This window comes from Haliotis rubra, unplaced genomic scaffold (genome assembly GCF_003918875.1).
Source record: "Haliotis rubra isolate DU_JTF1 unplaced genomic scaffold, ASM391887v1 Scf1, whole genome shotgun sequence".
Classification (NCBI taxonomy): Eukaryota; Metazoa; Mollusca; class Gastropoda; order Lepetellida; family Haliotidae; genus Haliotis; species Haliotis rubra.
Genome location: NW_025764891.1, coordinates 4,519,740 through 4,534,426, shown reverse-complemented (window position 1 = coordinate 4,534,426; position 14,687 = coordinate 4,519,740).

The window sequence follows — 14,687 nt, the reverse complement described above, 5'->3', positions numbered from 1 at the left end:
CCCATGCTGGTCGTAAGAGGCTACTAACTGGATCGGTGGTAAAGGGAGTTGCCATCGTATTCCATTCAATGCTCATGATGTCAATCACTGGATTGATGACCATTAATGACACGAATATTTACAGACCGCCATCACCCAGCTGCTACATCAACTCATCTGTCTCTACATCTCTCTCTGTTTCATCTGACCTTGCAACTGGACTATATACTAACACAGCTATTGTAGAGAAAGGCGCCATTTATTCAAAGTGCAGGACTGTAATGCAGTCATCGTCTAAAAGTATTCACACCCGCCGTTGACAAATGGCCTATAGTCCGTATCAAAATACACAACAACCTAGGCGTCCATGGGAGTAGTGGAAATATTTGGGAGACTTGTGTCCAATGTCGAATAGTTTTTTTTGTTTTCTCAAGGTTTCGTAATTGCCCACATCTCAGTAAAATTTGAATAACATGTACATATTGTGTTAAAAGACTAAACAAGTTCATAAAGATCGAGACCTATCCTAATGTAACACTGATTCATTTTGCATTCGGAACACACCAGGGCGATAAGAAATGCCTGTGGAATAGTTCACAAGCACATCTGTTCTATTCTAGTTTCATACTGGACACAAACCGTATCCAGTGTAATCATTGTTTATCTGTGAATCTACGCTAGATACAGACACATTTCCAATATTTAACACTATAAGCAAATTGAAACCTTTTTAACAAGTTTGAGAGATGATTCAATTGGTATTTCATTTCGTTCGCTCGTCACGCTTAAGCCTAGGTCTGATTCCCCACATGGCTACATGTGTGAAGCTCATTCCTGGTGTCTCCCCGCCGTAATATTGCTGGAATATTGCTACAAGCAGCGAAAAACCACACTCACTCCTGGGACAAATGGACAACCTGTTTAACCACCTGTGCCCTTGTTTGAGTTAACAGCAGTTTCATAATTATCATACAGTTCTGTCCTGAATATTACCGACAGCTCGCTGTAGATCTGTCAGGAAATAAATCAGCTCTACAACAGTCAGCCATTATCGTACATTCCTTCCGCATAGGTGACCAGACTTTGACCCCGATTGACCGAAATCAACCGCAACTGCATTGATCCCATCCGCGAATATCTTACATTTCATCTGCTCCATTTATAACGAATGATTATGTAAGAAACAGGTTGTTTACGCATTTAAACATTCACCAGCAGTGCCGCCTTCGGCAAATGACATTCGGTTCCATTCGTCAGGAGTACGTGACATTCCAGAATAGCCGAATGGCCTTCTGGTCATTCGTCACCACTCGCCTCTTTCCGTAACCAGCTATTCGGCTTGTCCCGGAATAACACGAGTTGGTCACGAATGGCCTTCTGGTATGTACGAGGACCATTCGTCACCAACCGCCCCTTTCCGTAACCTGCTCGGAACAACACGAGTTGATCACGGTTTCGTACAAGGTTTGTTAGACTGATCCATAGTCTTTGAATGTATACACTTTTTAGAAACAAATAATTCCATTTAAAATCAAAAGAATCCCCAGTGAATTGTGAGTTTCAGAACCTGAGGAAATCTGGACTTCATTTAGGGCTCTAGCATTGCAGAAAGGGCTGGACGAAAGCGAAAATAAAGTGGTTCAAGGCCTAGGACTGTGAGACAGACTAAAGGTTTGTCGCTGATCGCAACTTCCCGTAATCTTTAAGAAACATCTGTGGCCAGCTCGTGTCATCGGATACATTACGGAAATGACCGAGTGTTGACAACTGATATGAAATGGGAGTACGGCTTGTCATGGAATGATTGTCAAGGACGACAATGAATGATGCCAATGCATCAGAATTGTCATGGTTATAGAATGGAATTTCAGTACACCATAACTCAAGCTCATCTTACACCCAGAGACAACTACTTAAATATAATGGGCGTTAATGACGTGGACAAACCGTCCAATACAACACATGAATATTATATATACGTGTTTTCACATTTGCCTTGTCATAGGTCAAGGTCATCGTATTGGCCCGAGGCAGGCTGTATTGGAAAGTGGACCCATATGACCGATGGTGATCGCTTTACAAGGAGTACATGGCATATTGACTACTTGAACTGTATGTTACAAGTTCTACCAATCCAGAAGATCAAGAAAAACTAAACGTCACAGTTATTAGAAAACATGATCAAAAGTCTTTCTAAGCGTCATTACAGGAGTCTTCCCTCTTGCTGTGATCGCCATGCATAAGCAACCACGCGTAATAGCATTGGCTCGTTCAAATCCGACATTCACCCTCGGGTGCTTCTGTTACAGGGGCCGATTTGAACGCATTAACGACAGTCAAATAATAATATATGGTATGGCTTTTAAATAGCCATAATTCCTATAGTTTGCCTCGAGCAGAATGGCCACGCATGCATGTTTGGTTTTGCGCGTTATGTCAAAGTCACACGATGGCAGACCATGTGCTAGCGTTCACAGTGGTAATGACCATGGTGTGGGTATAAAATTGTGGATTGAACTTTTCCGTTGGGGTGTATGTTCTTAGAAAAGCGCCCCGTGAAGGTCCGGGTTAGAATGGGCCTTCAGTAACCAATGCTTGTCGTAAGAGGCGACTAACGGGATCGGGTGGTCAGGCTCAGGTTCCCAACTGCGCAGATCGATGCTCATGCTGTTGATCACTGGATTGTCTGGTCCAGACTCGATTAATTACAGACCGCCACCATATAGCTGGAATATTGCTGAGTGTGGCGTAAAACTAAACTCACTCACTCACTCTTAGAAAAGCAACACATTGCAGCTACTGTAAAGGATCTACATTGTTGTCTTGGGTTGACTTCTTTCTTTGGCATTCTAGAAGTTGAGGAGATGAAGAATCAGGACATTTTTATGAATATACAACTTCTTTATTCTGTATAGGCGAAGTTTCGACATAGATTCTGATGTCTTTGTCAAGCAAGACAACTTGACAACGAATCTATGTCTAAACGTCGACTATACAGAATACAGAAGTTGTATATCCATAATATTGTCCTAATTCTTCTTTGTCTTTGGTTGGTAGATTTGACGACTGGAGTTTTCCCTACGTTATATCAGTGCAAGCAGCTTCAGAATTTCTGACTGAGCCCATCAATGAATACACTCCTTTCAGAAGTCTCCGACTGAAGGATGAAGAGCTGCTAATATTTATTATCAAAAACCTAAAATCCTTGGACTTTTTCACACTAAGGTCTAACGCTGTGAACGTCTCTACAGTTGGTCATCAAGCAATCTCCAGCTCATAGAAGCTGCTCTGACAAAAGACATATGTTCAGACTTGATTATACTGAGTTCGTGCATTTGTCGATAGATAAGGTGCGATACGTATGTCAGTTATTATTACTTATGGAGCACTTTACATATACCGGTACCATTGTTTTAGGTACTTCCGGTTGTTGTGTATAGGAGTCTGACCCTAACCCTAACCCTACTAACCCTGCTAACCCTAACCTTAACCTTAACCCTAACCCTAACCTTAACCTTAAGCTTCCTTCCGATCATGCGCAGAAAATACGTTTAGTGGTACCGGTATAAGTAAATCTATCCTTACTTATATCAGGGTACAATGGAACCCCAGTTCCACGGCTGTCATACGTCTATGTAAAGATAGGGAGTTACGGTCACTTTAGCTTTAACCGTTAAGATTCCTTTGTACAACGGCACCCCGGATGATGGAAAGAATGAAAAATTGGGCCTATCACAGATACTGGCTTCACACGTAATAATCATGTAGGGAATCGAACATTTGCCTCCGCCTTGGTGCATAGGACTGGCATGCTTAAGACTAGGTTGCAACACATCTAATTACCAACATGGAAAACCCGTGAAGGTCCGGGTTAGAATGAACCTTCAGTAACCCATGCTTGTCATAAGAGGCGACTAACGGGATCGGGTGGTCAGGCTCGCTGGCTTCGTTGACACATCTCATCGGTTCCCATTTGCACAGATTGATGCTCATGTTGTTGATCACTGGATTGTCTGGTCCAGGCTCGATTATTTACAGACCGCTGCCATATAGCTGGAATATTGCTGAGTGCGGCGTAAAACTAAACTCACTCACCGACACTCGTGAATAAATCTTAGAATACCTTATCATTCAAGAAGCCCGAGGTGCCCAGGTGTATGAAAGACACAGTTCCAGTACTTCACTTAGTCTTCGGGCGGTGAGGTAGCCTAGTGGTTAAAGCGTTCTCTCGTCACGCCGAAGACCCGGGTTCGATTCCCCACATGGGCACGATGTGTGAAGCCGACTTCCGGTGTCCCCCGTCGTGATATTGCTGGAATATTGCTAAAAAGCGGCGTAGAAATATGCTCACTCACTCACTTAGTCTTTACAGGAGGTGTTTGTCTAGGTTCGAATCCGATATCAGCTTGATTATGACCGGTGGTCTGCCAGCCAAAGTCCGGGGCTCGTCTGTTGACTCATAATAAACACTTACAACCTATGGTACGTTTGATTTTCCTACCATATTTAGTGTCGACGCTTTCGTGAATTGATCAGAAACACTTCAGTGTCGTTGGCCCTCACTCATAGTACAAAGATATGCACTCTAGTTTTATCTACCACCCGTTCCTGCCCGAACTTTGATCCTTGGCAGGGTAATATGTCATAAATTTTGTCAAATACTTGAAGCATGGGGTAGCTACGGAATTACTCTTTCCTGCTCCACGACGAGGTGAGTAAGATTATTGTCGATTAATGCGCGTTATAACCTTTTGCCCATTTCCAGGTAAGCCCTATAGTCTGATAGCGGGGAACCGACACACTGTGTCGTTGTTCCTTGGATACATGTAGACTTGCATATTTATATGGTAAATTAGACGATGAAAGTGTTCTCCAAATGTTCTGTAGGACTTATTGCACTCAACTAGGTTGGTCAAGTATAAACCGTCAACGCTGGAGACTAACCTGTTTCGATTATCAACCGAGATTCTACAGTGCGGAAATACAAAACTGGATTGAAAATAATATGAATGGATGACTGAATGACAGTGATAACACCACAATTCGTGTAAATGACAAGCTCCAGGTACTGAGTAGTTGAAGTCAGTGCCTCGGCCCTGTTTAGAGACATGGCTTCTGCCCTGAGGCTAGTGACTGTGTAGTTGCATTAATGTTCAGTTCAGGGTATCGATCAACAGGATTACCTGTTTCGTGGATTAAGATACAAACAAGTATGATTGCTTGAAATAAGCCATAAAAGGATTAACCTAACATACTAAATCAGTGTTTGCCAATAATAGACATTGATTGCTGGATATCGAACCAGCACCCACACAGATAATACCCCACCCCCTCCCCAAACAAACGAATACAACAAAAGAGATTATGATCTCAAAATTGTGTACCAGTGTTTCTCTGCGGTGCTATTGATATATGCCTACATTCATATGAAAGCATGTATATTTCCACTGAAGAACGTATTGTCGTTCATACCACATGAATATTCATTGTTTCATCATGCTCATATTCATTGTTTGTATAATGAATGTGCATATTGTGACACCAGCTCGGTGTGGAAGAGGACTTGTTTATGAGGTCACAATGCCTGCCTCCGGCGTGTATCTGTGCAGGAAGCACAGCTTAATGTGAGATGATGAATAATGCCTCACACCGTAATCATCTCAGTAGCTGTGTTCGGGACGGAACACGCATAACATTATACAAAGGCTCTTCAGGCTGGCATTTCACAGATCTTATCCATTTCACGAAAATAATTAAGATGACATTCCAATGAAAACACTACAACGACCCATCACGACAATTTATGTCACAGCAGGAAAGAAATGGTTATCTATAATTTCTCAGAAACAAAGACACTGTGCATGGAAAATATGCAGTATAACTGGGAAGCACCTCAACGTTAACGGCCCACAAGCGGTATACCACACTTACCCTTATCGGCCTCACAAGCGGTATACTACACTTACCCTTATCGGCCTCACAAGCGGTATACTACACTTACACTTATCGGCCTCACAAGCGGTATACTACACTTACCCTTATCGGCCTCACAAGCGGTATACCACACTTACCCTTATCGGCCTCACAAGCGGTATACTACACTTACCCTTATCGGCCTCACAAGCGGTATACCACACTTACCCTTATCGGCCTCACAAGCGGTATACCACACTTACCCCTTATCGGCCTCACAAGCGGTATACCACACTTACCCTTTATCGGCCCTCACAAGCGGTATACTACACTTACCCTTATCGGCCCTCCACAAGCGGTATACTACACTTAAGCCTCTTATCGGCCTCACAAGCGGTATACCACACTTACCCTTATCGGCCTCACAAGCGGTATACCACACTTACCCTTATCGGCCCCACAAGCGGTATACCACACTTTACCCTTATCACTCACAAGCGGTATACCACACTTTTTATCGGCCCCACAAGCGACATAATTACACTTACCCTTATCGGCCTCACAAGCGGTATACCACTTACCCTTATCGGCCTCACAAGCGGTATACCACACTTACCCTTATCGGCCTCACAAGCGGTATACCATACACTTACCCTTATCGGCCTCACAAGCGGTATACCACACTTACCCTTATCGGCCTTAAGCGGTATACCACACTTACCCTTATCGGCCTCACAAGCGGTATACCACACTTTACCCTTATCGGCCTCTACAAGCGACATATACCACACTTTACCCTTATCGGCCCCACAAGCGGTATATACCACACTTCTACCCTTCATCGGCCTCACAAGCGGTATATACCACACTTACCCTTATCGGCCTCAAGCGGTATACCACACTTACCCTTATCGGCCTCACAAGCGGTATACCATTACACTTACCCTTTATCGGCCTCACAAGCGGTATACTTTACCACAAGCGGTATACCACACTTACCCTTATCGGCCTCACAAGCGGTATACCACACTTACCCTTATCGGCCTCACAAGGCGGTATACCACACTTTACCCTTATCGGCCTCACAAGCGGTATACTACACTTACCCTTATCGGCCCTCACAAGCGGTATACCACACTTTACCCTTATCGGCCCTCACAAGCGGTATACCACACACTTACCCTTATCGGCCTCACAAGCGGTATACTACACTTAACCCTTATCGGCCTCACAAGCGGTATACCACACTTACCCTTATCGGCCTCACAAGCGGTATACCACACTTACCCTTATCGGCCTCACAAGCGGTATACCACACTTACACTTATCGGCCTCACAAGCGGTATACCACACTTACCCTTATCGGCCTCACAAGCAGTATACTATACTTACCCTTATCGGCCTCACAAGCGGTATACCACACTTACCCTTATCGGCCTCACAAGCGGTATACCACACTTACCCTTATCGGCCTCACAAGCGGTATACCACACTTACCCTTATCGGCCTCCACAAGCGTATACCACACTTACCCTTATTCGCCCCACAAGCGGTATACCACACTTACCCTTATCGGCCTCACAAGCGACATACCACACTTACCCTTATCGGCCTCACAAGCGGTATACCACACTTACCCTTATTGGCCTCACAAGCGGTATACCACACTTACCCTTATCGGCCTCACAAGCGGTATACCACACTTACCCTTATCGGCCTCACAAGCGGTATACCACACTTACCCTTATCGGCCTCACAAGCGGTATACTACACTTACCCTTATCGGCCTCACAAGCGGTATACTACACCTAACTTTCACGGCCTCACAAGCAGTATACAATACTTAACTTTAACGGCCTGACAAGCCACATATCATACTTAACTTTCACGGCCTCACAAGCAGTATATCATACTTAACTTCACGGCCTCACAAGCCAAATATCATACTTAACTTTCACGCCCTCACAAGCGGTATACCAAACTTAACTTTCACTGCCTCACGAGCGGTATACCATGCTTAACTTTCACGCATTCACAAGCGGTATACCATACTTAACTTTCACGCACTCACAAGCGGTATACCATGCCTAACTTTCACGGCCTCACGAGCGGTATACCATGCTTAACGTTCACGGCCTCACAATCAGTATACCATACTTAACTTTCACGGCCTGACAAGCGGTATACCATACTTAACTTTCACGGCCTCACAAGCGGTATACCATGCTTAACTTTCACGGCCTCACAAGCGGTATACCATGCTTAACTTTCACGCCCTCACAAGCGGTATACCATACTTACCTGTCACGGCCTGACAAGCGGTATACCTTACTTAACTTTTACGGCCTCACAAGCGGTATACCATACTTAACTTTCACGACCTCACAAGCGGTATACCATACTTAACTTTCACGGCCTCACAAGCGGTATACCATACTTAACTTTCACGGCCTCACAAGCGGTATATACTTAACTTTAACGGCCTCACAAGCGGTATATCATACTTAACTTTCACGGCCTCACAAGCGGTATACCATTACTTAACTTTCACGGCCTCACAAGCGGTATACCAAACTTAACTTTCACGACCTCACAAGCGGTATACCATACTTAACTTTCACGCCCTCACAAGCGGTATACCAAACTTAACTTTCACTGCCTCACGAGCGGTATACCATACTTTTCTTTCACGGCCTCACAAGCGGTATACCATACTTAACTTTCACGGCCTCACAAGCAGTATACAATACTTAACTTTCACGGCCTCACAAGCGGTATATCATACTTAACTTTCACGGCCTCACAAGCAGTATACCATACTTAACTTTCACGGCCTGACAAGCGGTATACCATACTTAACTTTCACGGCCTCACAAGCGGTATACCATGCTTAACTTTCACGGCCTCACAAGCGGTATACCATGCTTAACTTTCACGGCCTCACAAGCGGTATACCATACTTAACTTTCACGGCCTCACAAGCGGTATACCATACTTAACTTTCACGGCCTCACAAGCGGTATACCATACTTAACTTTCACGGCCTCACAAGCAGTATACCATACTTAACTTTCACGGCCTCACAAGCGGTATACAATACTTAACTTTAACGGCCTGACAAGCGGTATACCAACTTTCACGGCCTCACAAGCAGTATACTACTTCACGGCCTCACAAGCGGTATACCATACTTAACTTTCACGACCTCACAAGCGGTATACCATACTTAACTTTCACGGCCTCACAAGCGGTATACCATACTTAACTTTCACGGCCTCACAAGCGGTATACCATACTTAACTTTCACGGCCTCACAAGCGGTATATCATACTTAACTTTCACGGCCTCACAAGCGGTATACCATACTTAACTTTCACGGCCTCACAAGCAGTACCGACTTCTGGTGTCCGCCGCCGTGACTTTGGTGGAATATTGCTTAAGCCCAACTCACTCACTCACTCACGCTTTATCATATAAAACTTCCTTCCGTGTTCTCAAATGCGGTCCGAACATCTCAACATTCAATTGTCAATATACATAGGTACGAGTATTTAAATTACTCCAAAGTATTTTCATGTTTCCTTTTTTATCTTCGTGTTATGTTTTTGTTGTTGTTTATTACAATGTTCTTGAGCTGTGCTGACTGAATAACTGAATGACCTACAGAGGGTGCCTATCGACGCCGACAGCACTGACATTTCAGTAATCATGTCGCATCAGTATTCCACAGCGTGCATGCCAAATACTGGCCACGCGAATTGAAACGTGAATAGAGGCTGTCAGTGTTGAATATTAAAACTTAGCAGACGTGCTTACATACATATTTTATTGAGATTTTGCCACATGTATATTGTCACGTGGTGGGCAGGTTTAAATGGCCAAAGTGATAGGGGCCATTTTTTTGTTGTATGGTAGAGAGACTTAAATAGAATTTTGTAGCGTTTTGGCCACATGTTTTGTCGCATTGGAAACAGGTGTAATTACACGATGACTTGGCCACGTGTTTTGTCGCACGGTAAAGAGGCTTAAATATAATCACATGGCCATGTGTTGCAGCGTATATACAATCTCATGGAGGTCTGGCCACGTGTTTAGTCACATGGTAGACATGCTTATATACAATCTCATGGAGATCTGGCCACGTGTTTAGTCACCTGGTAGACATGCTTATATACAATCTCATGGAGATCTGGCCACGTGTTTAGTCACATGGTAAAAAGGCTTATATACAATCTAATGGTGATCTGGTCACGTGTTTTGTCGCATGGTAAAAAAGGCTTTAATACAATCTAATGGCGATATGGCCACGCGTTTTGTCTCATGGTAGAAAGGCTTATATACAATCTCATGGTAATCTGGCTACGTGTTTTGTCGCATGGTAAAAGCTTATATACGATCTAATGGTGATCTGACCACGTGTTTTGTCGCATGGTAGAAAGGCTTATACACACATCTCATGGAGATCTGGCCACGTGTTTAGTCGCATGGTAGAAAGGCTTCTACACCCATCTCATGGAAATCTGGCCACGTGTTTTGTCGCATGGTAAATGTCACGGTGCTGGCAAAGGTAATGACCCCTGCGTTAAGGGTCATTGGCTCAACCATGTGTGGTCGTCTAGAGACACCATAATGACCGCACCAGTGACTAAGATAAAATAATATATAATAAAAAAAAGAGCACAACCAAACAGTAATGTTAATACATTTATTAGGACTATACATGTAGATCTGCAATGAGCTGAACTCCTATTAAGCCTATATGGACATGAAGAACCAGTTATAATAAAAATACCCCCTGACAGGAATAGTGTATTATTACGTGAAGTAATAATTGGAACGCCAGACTGAAGGTAAGATTACAAGGAACTTACCAACATATTCCTGTGTCCAGCGTTCCAAGAGGTCCTAGTTGGAGTGAGTCCACCGTGGAAACTCCCGCCAACTAGAATGGTTTGGAATTTATAGGGAGTTGCCGGACGTCAGAGGGGACAACCTCTGACTTGGCCAAGAAAGATTGAAACTTGAATTGATACTTGAAACTTAGAGACTGTGTTTCTCAAGCATCAAGTTTTATGATATAGCCAAAAAAATATTCATTAATCTTATGAGTCAGAATCTGGACATGTGATAGCAGACGTTAGTGGCTACCATCACATATTATTTTAATTGTTCTACATTGACTAATAATGAAGATATAGTCTCAATAAAGACTTGAAAATAGTCTTCCACTGGGATTAACACCTGGTAGACATGCTTATATACAAAATTGTCATGGAGAAATTGGTGCAGGTGTTTAGTCACATGGTAAAATGGCTTATATACATATCTCATGGAGATCTGGCCATGTGTTTTGTCGCATGGTAGAAAGGCTTATATACAATCTCATGGAGATCTGGCCACGTGTTTTGTCGCATGGTAAAAAGGCTTCTATACAATCTAATGGTGATCTGGTCACGTGTTTTGTCGCATGGTAGAAAGGCTTATATACAATCTCATGGAGATCTGGCCACGTGTTTTGTCGCATGGTAAAAAGGCTTATATACAATCTAATGGTGATCTGGGCACGTGTTTTGTCGCATGGTAAAAAGGTTTATATATACAATCTAATGGTGATCTGGCCACGTGTTTTGTCGCATGGTAAAAGGATTATATACAATCTCATGGAGATCTGGCCACGTGTTTTGCCACATAGAAAGCAGGCGCAAATACATCTTATGGTCATCCGGCCACATGTTTCGACGCATGGTAGAAAGATGCATGTACCAGTGCATGATACTCTGGCGACATATTTGGATCCGAGAAAAGACATTTAGCTTGACGTGGTTTGCAAGCCACTCGTCTGAACTCATTAAAGGCAGGAATAGTGTTTGAACCCATGTTCTTCACGCCTGATGCTTCTCTGCCAAATGAAATGCCACTGGGTGCACAACCCGCCTAACACCAAAACAGTGTTACTCTGACATTTGCCTCAGGCACAGCAGCTGATCTCATGGCATTTTCCCAAATCTGTCCTGTCATACACTCGCCATTTCATTGCGGAAGTCTCCACTGGGGGTTGGGGGAGGTGGATTTCCACATTGGGGAATAAATCGGATCGTTTAGAGATGTTAGCAACGAACAGGATGAGATTTGGGCATTAAATGGACGCATGTTAAGCCTTACTTAAGTAACAGTCATCAAAAATCTACCTACACACATCTCCAACAACCAGTCAGATTTAACCAGGAGATTCAGATTACCCATATCAAATGATGAGCAATATTTTAGGGGAATTTATCCCACATGTTCAAGCGACAGGAACAGCTTTTCCTTTTTCGTGTATGAGTGAGTGAGTGAGTTTTAGTTTTACGTAGCTTTTAGCAATAGTCCAGCAATATCACGGCGGGGGACACCAGAAATGGGCTTCACACATTGTACCCATATGGGGAATGCGAACCCGGGTCTTCAGCGTGACGAGCGAACGCTTTAACCACTAGGCTACCCTACGGCCCCTGAGTGAGTATGGTTTTACGACACTTTTAGCAGCAATCCAGCAATATCGCGGCATGTGACACCAGAAATGGGCTTCACACATTGTACCCATGTAGGGAATCGAACCCGGGTCTTCGGCGTGACGAGCGGACGCTTTAACCCCACTGTCCACCCCGCCCACCCATTTAAAAAGGTTACTGACTTGCTTTCAAATGCCTCTTCGATTTCAACAAACACGTGGCAATCCAACAGTTTATTATCATACATTTTTACAGAACAATTAACAGTGGCAGTGATACCAGTGAGAATGCCCTACATACAGGATAGGCCAATCATTACCTGAGAACATCACATGACTAAGTATTTAACTATGGTGAAGTCAAAAACACGTACTTCACAAGGTCCAATGTAGAACGTTACAAAGACACCATGCAACTGACCATCGAGGAGAATGAAAAAATAACAACTTTGAAAATTGTTGACACCATGGACACAGTATGGCATTATAAATGTCTTTTCTTCTGCTGTCAAACGTTTTGCGTTTGTAATAGAACACAGAACATGTTCAGAGAATGGGACACTTCTCTCCTATGAAATACGGCTGGGACGGGTCCAAATTGTCTACCCGGGTGCCCCAACCCCTATTACCCTACCCTACCCGGATACCCCTTATGTTAATTCCTGACATCAAATTTGTAAGAAAAGGCAATATATTCTTCAGTTTAGAGGCTACAATTTCGAGTTTTTCAATATCTTAACCCATGTATTATATTCAAAAGAAGTGACTGTAATTATGTCTAAATCTTCAAAAAGACAATACAACCTTTTAATCATGAAAGAATAACATATTACATTGTTTAATCTATTAGTCACATGATCATAACGGGTCCGGGTATTGACACGGGTACCCAGGTCCAACTCATTACCCACCCGTCCCGGGTATCCATACCCGGGTTACCCAGCCCTACTATGGAACCTTATGATATGAAACACAACTTTATGGATGACAACTTCTTGTTTATTGGGTTAAGCGACGTTTCCATGTAGATTCTTACATCGTTATCAAGCTAAACGGGAACCTTATGATGTTTATGAAGATGCTGACAAATGTCCTACTTCTACATCTTAGAGGGTTGGATTTAACACTCTTTTGAACAGTATTCCATATCAGGTGGTGTCAGCTGGCTGCGGGAGGAAAACCCAAGGGCGATACAACTAACAGGGTATGGTGCTGACAAACCGGTCACTGGTTTCCACGTGTCCAAGGGAGGTAACTCTGCACAGCATCCAGGGGTCTTAGATGAATGGGCTATATGTGTTCCTACCTACATCTTAACAAACATAACCAGAATCAGGCATTGCAGCACTCTACAAACATACACAAATCAAAATCTCATTAGAACCAGATCTTTAACTGATACACATCATCACAGCATAAGCATGAGACATACTGTAACAGAGTAAAGAACTGATTCTAATGACCATCACTTTCCTTGCCTGCCATTTCACCTGGGTGAACACATGACTGTCAACTGAGCCTTGGAGTCAACATATTTTCCTTAGCTGTCATAAAAACATTTTGAATTGGAACCAGGAAAATGAATCCATTCAAAAAAGATGAGAAACTGACTTCTATTTTGGCCATAACTTCTGCTCTACATTTGTAGGAAGATAGCAGCTTGTGTGTCTCCAAGAAGCACTTGCTGAACACATATTGTTATAAAAAAGCAACCTTTTAAAAAATTTGAGTTGGTTTACGAGACAGAACAAACTATGAAAAAAAAGTTTAACTTTTGATAAAAAATTGTTTTGGACAATTGTTAGTGAAGTGAAAATGACTTTATCACAACCAAAATGGTGAATAGTACATTAATTAAATAAAATGAAAAATCGTTATTCCAACAAGAAGCATGAATTAGTTATATTTTCGTAATGTAAAAACTTCTTTATTCATTGATAGCAGTAATAATCTGTTTTATTTCAACTGCCCACCAACATTAAGTAAATTCTAGGCCATAAATATTGTAACCAACAAATTAAAACTAAAAGGCCTTATTTGTTTTCAGCAAATGATCATAGTATGTGACCAAATTAAAGCTCGAAAGAGTTGAACAAACAAACAGACATCATACCATGTATAGGGATTGCAAAGCTACACCTCATCTTGATTTGCTCAAACAAGTCAATAATGATTATTTAAGAAAATAATCCATTCAATGCAACAATGCAAAATATGGATTGTGAAAAGTTGCCTAGCAACCAATATTTCAGTGACAACACTGCTGATATGATGATAAAACATTTCAATCACACAACCAGGAAAT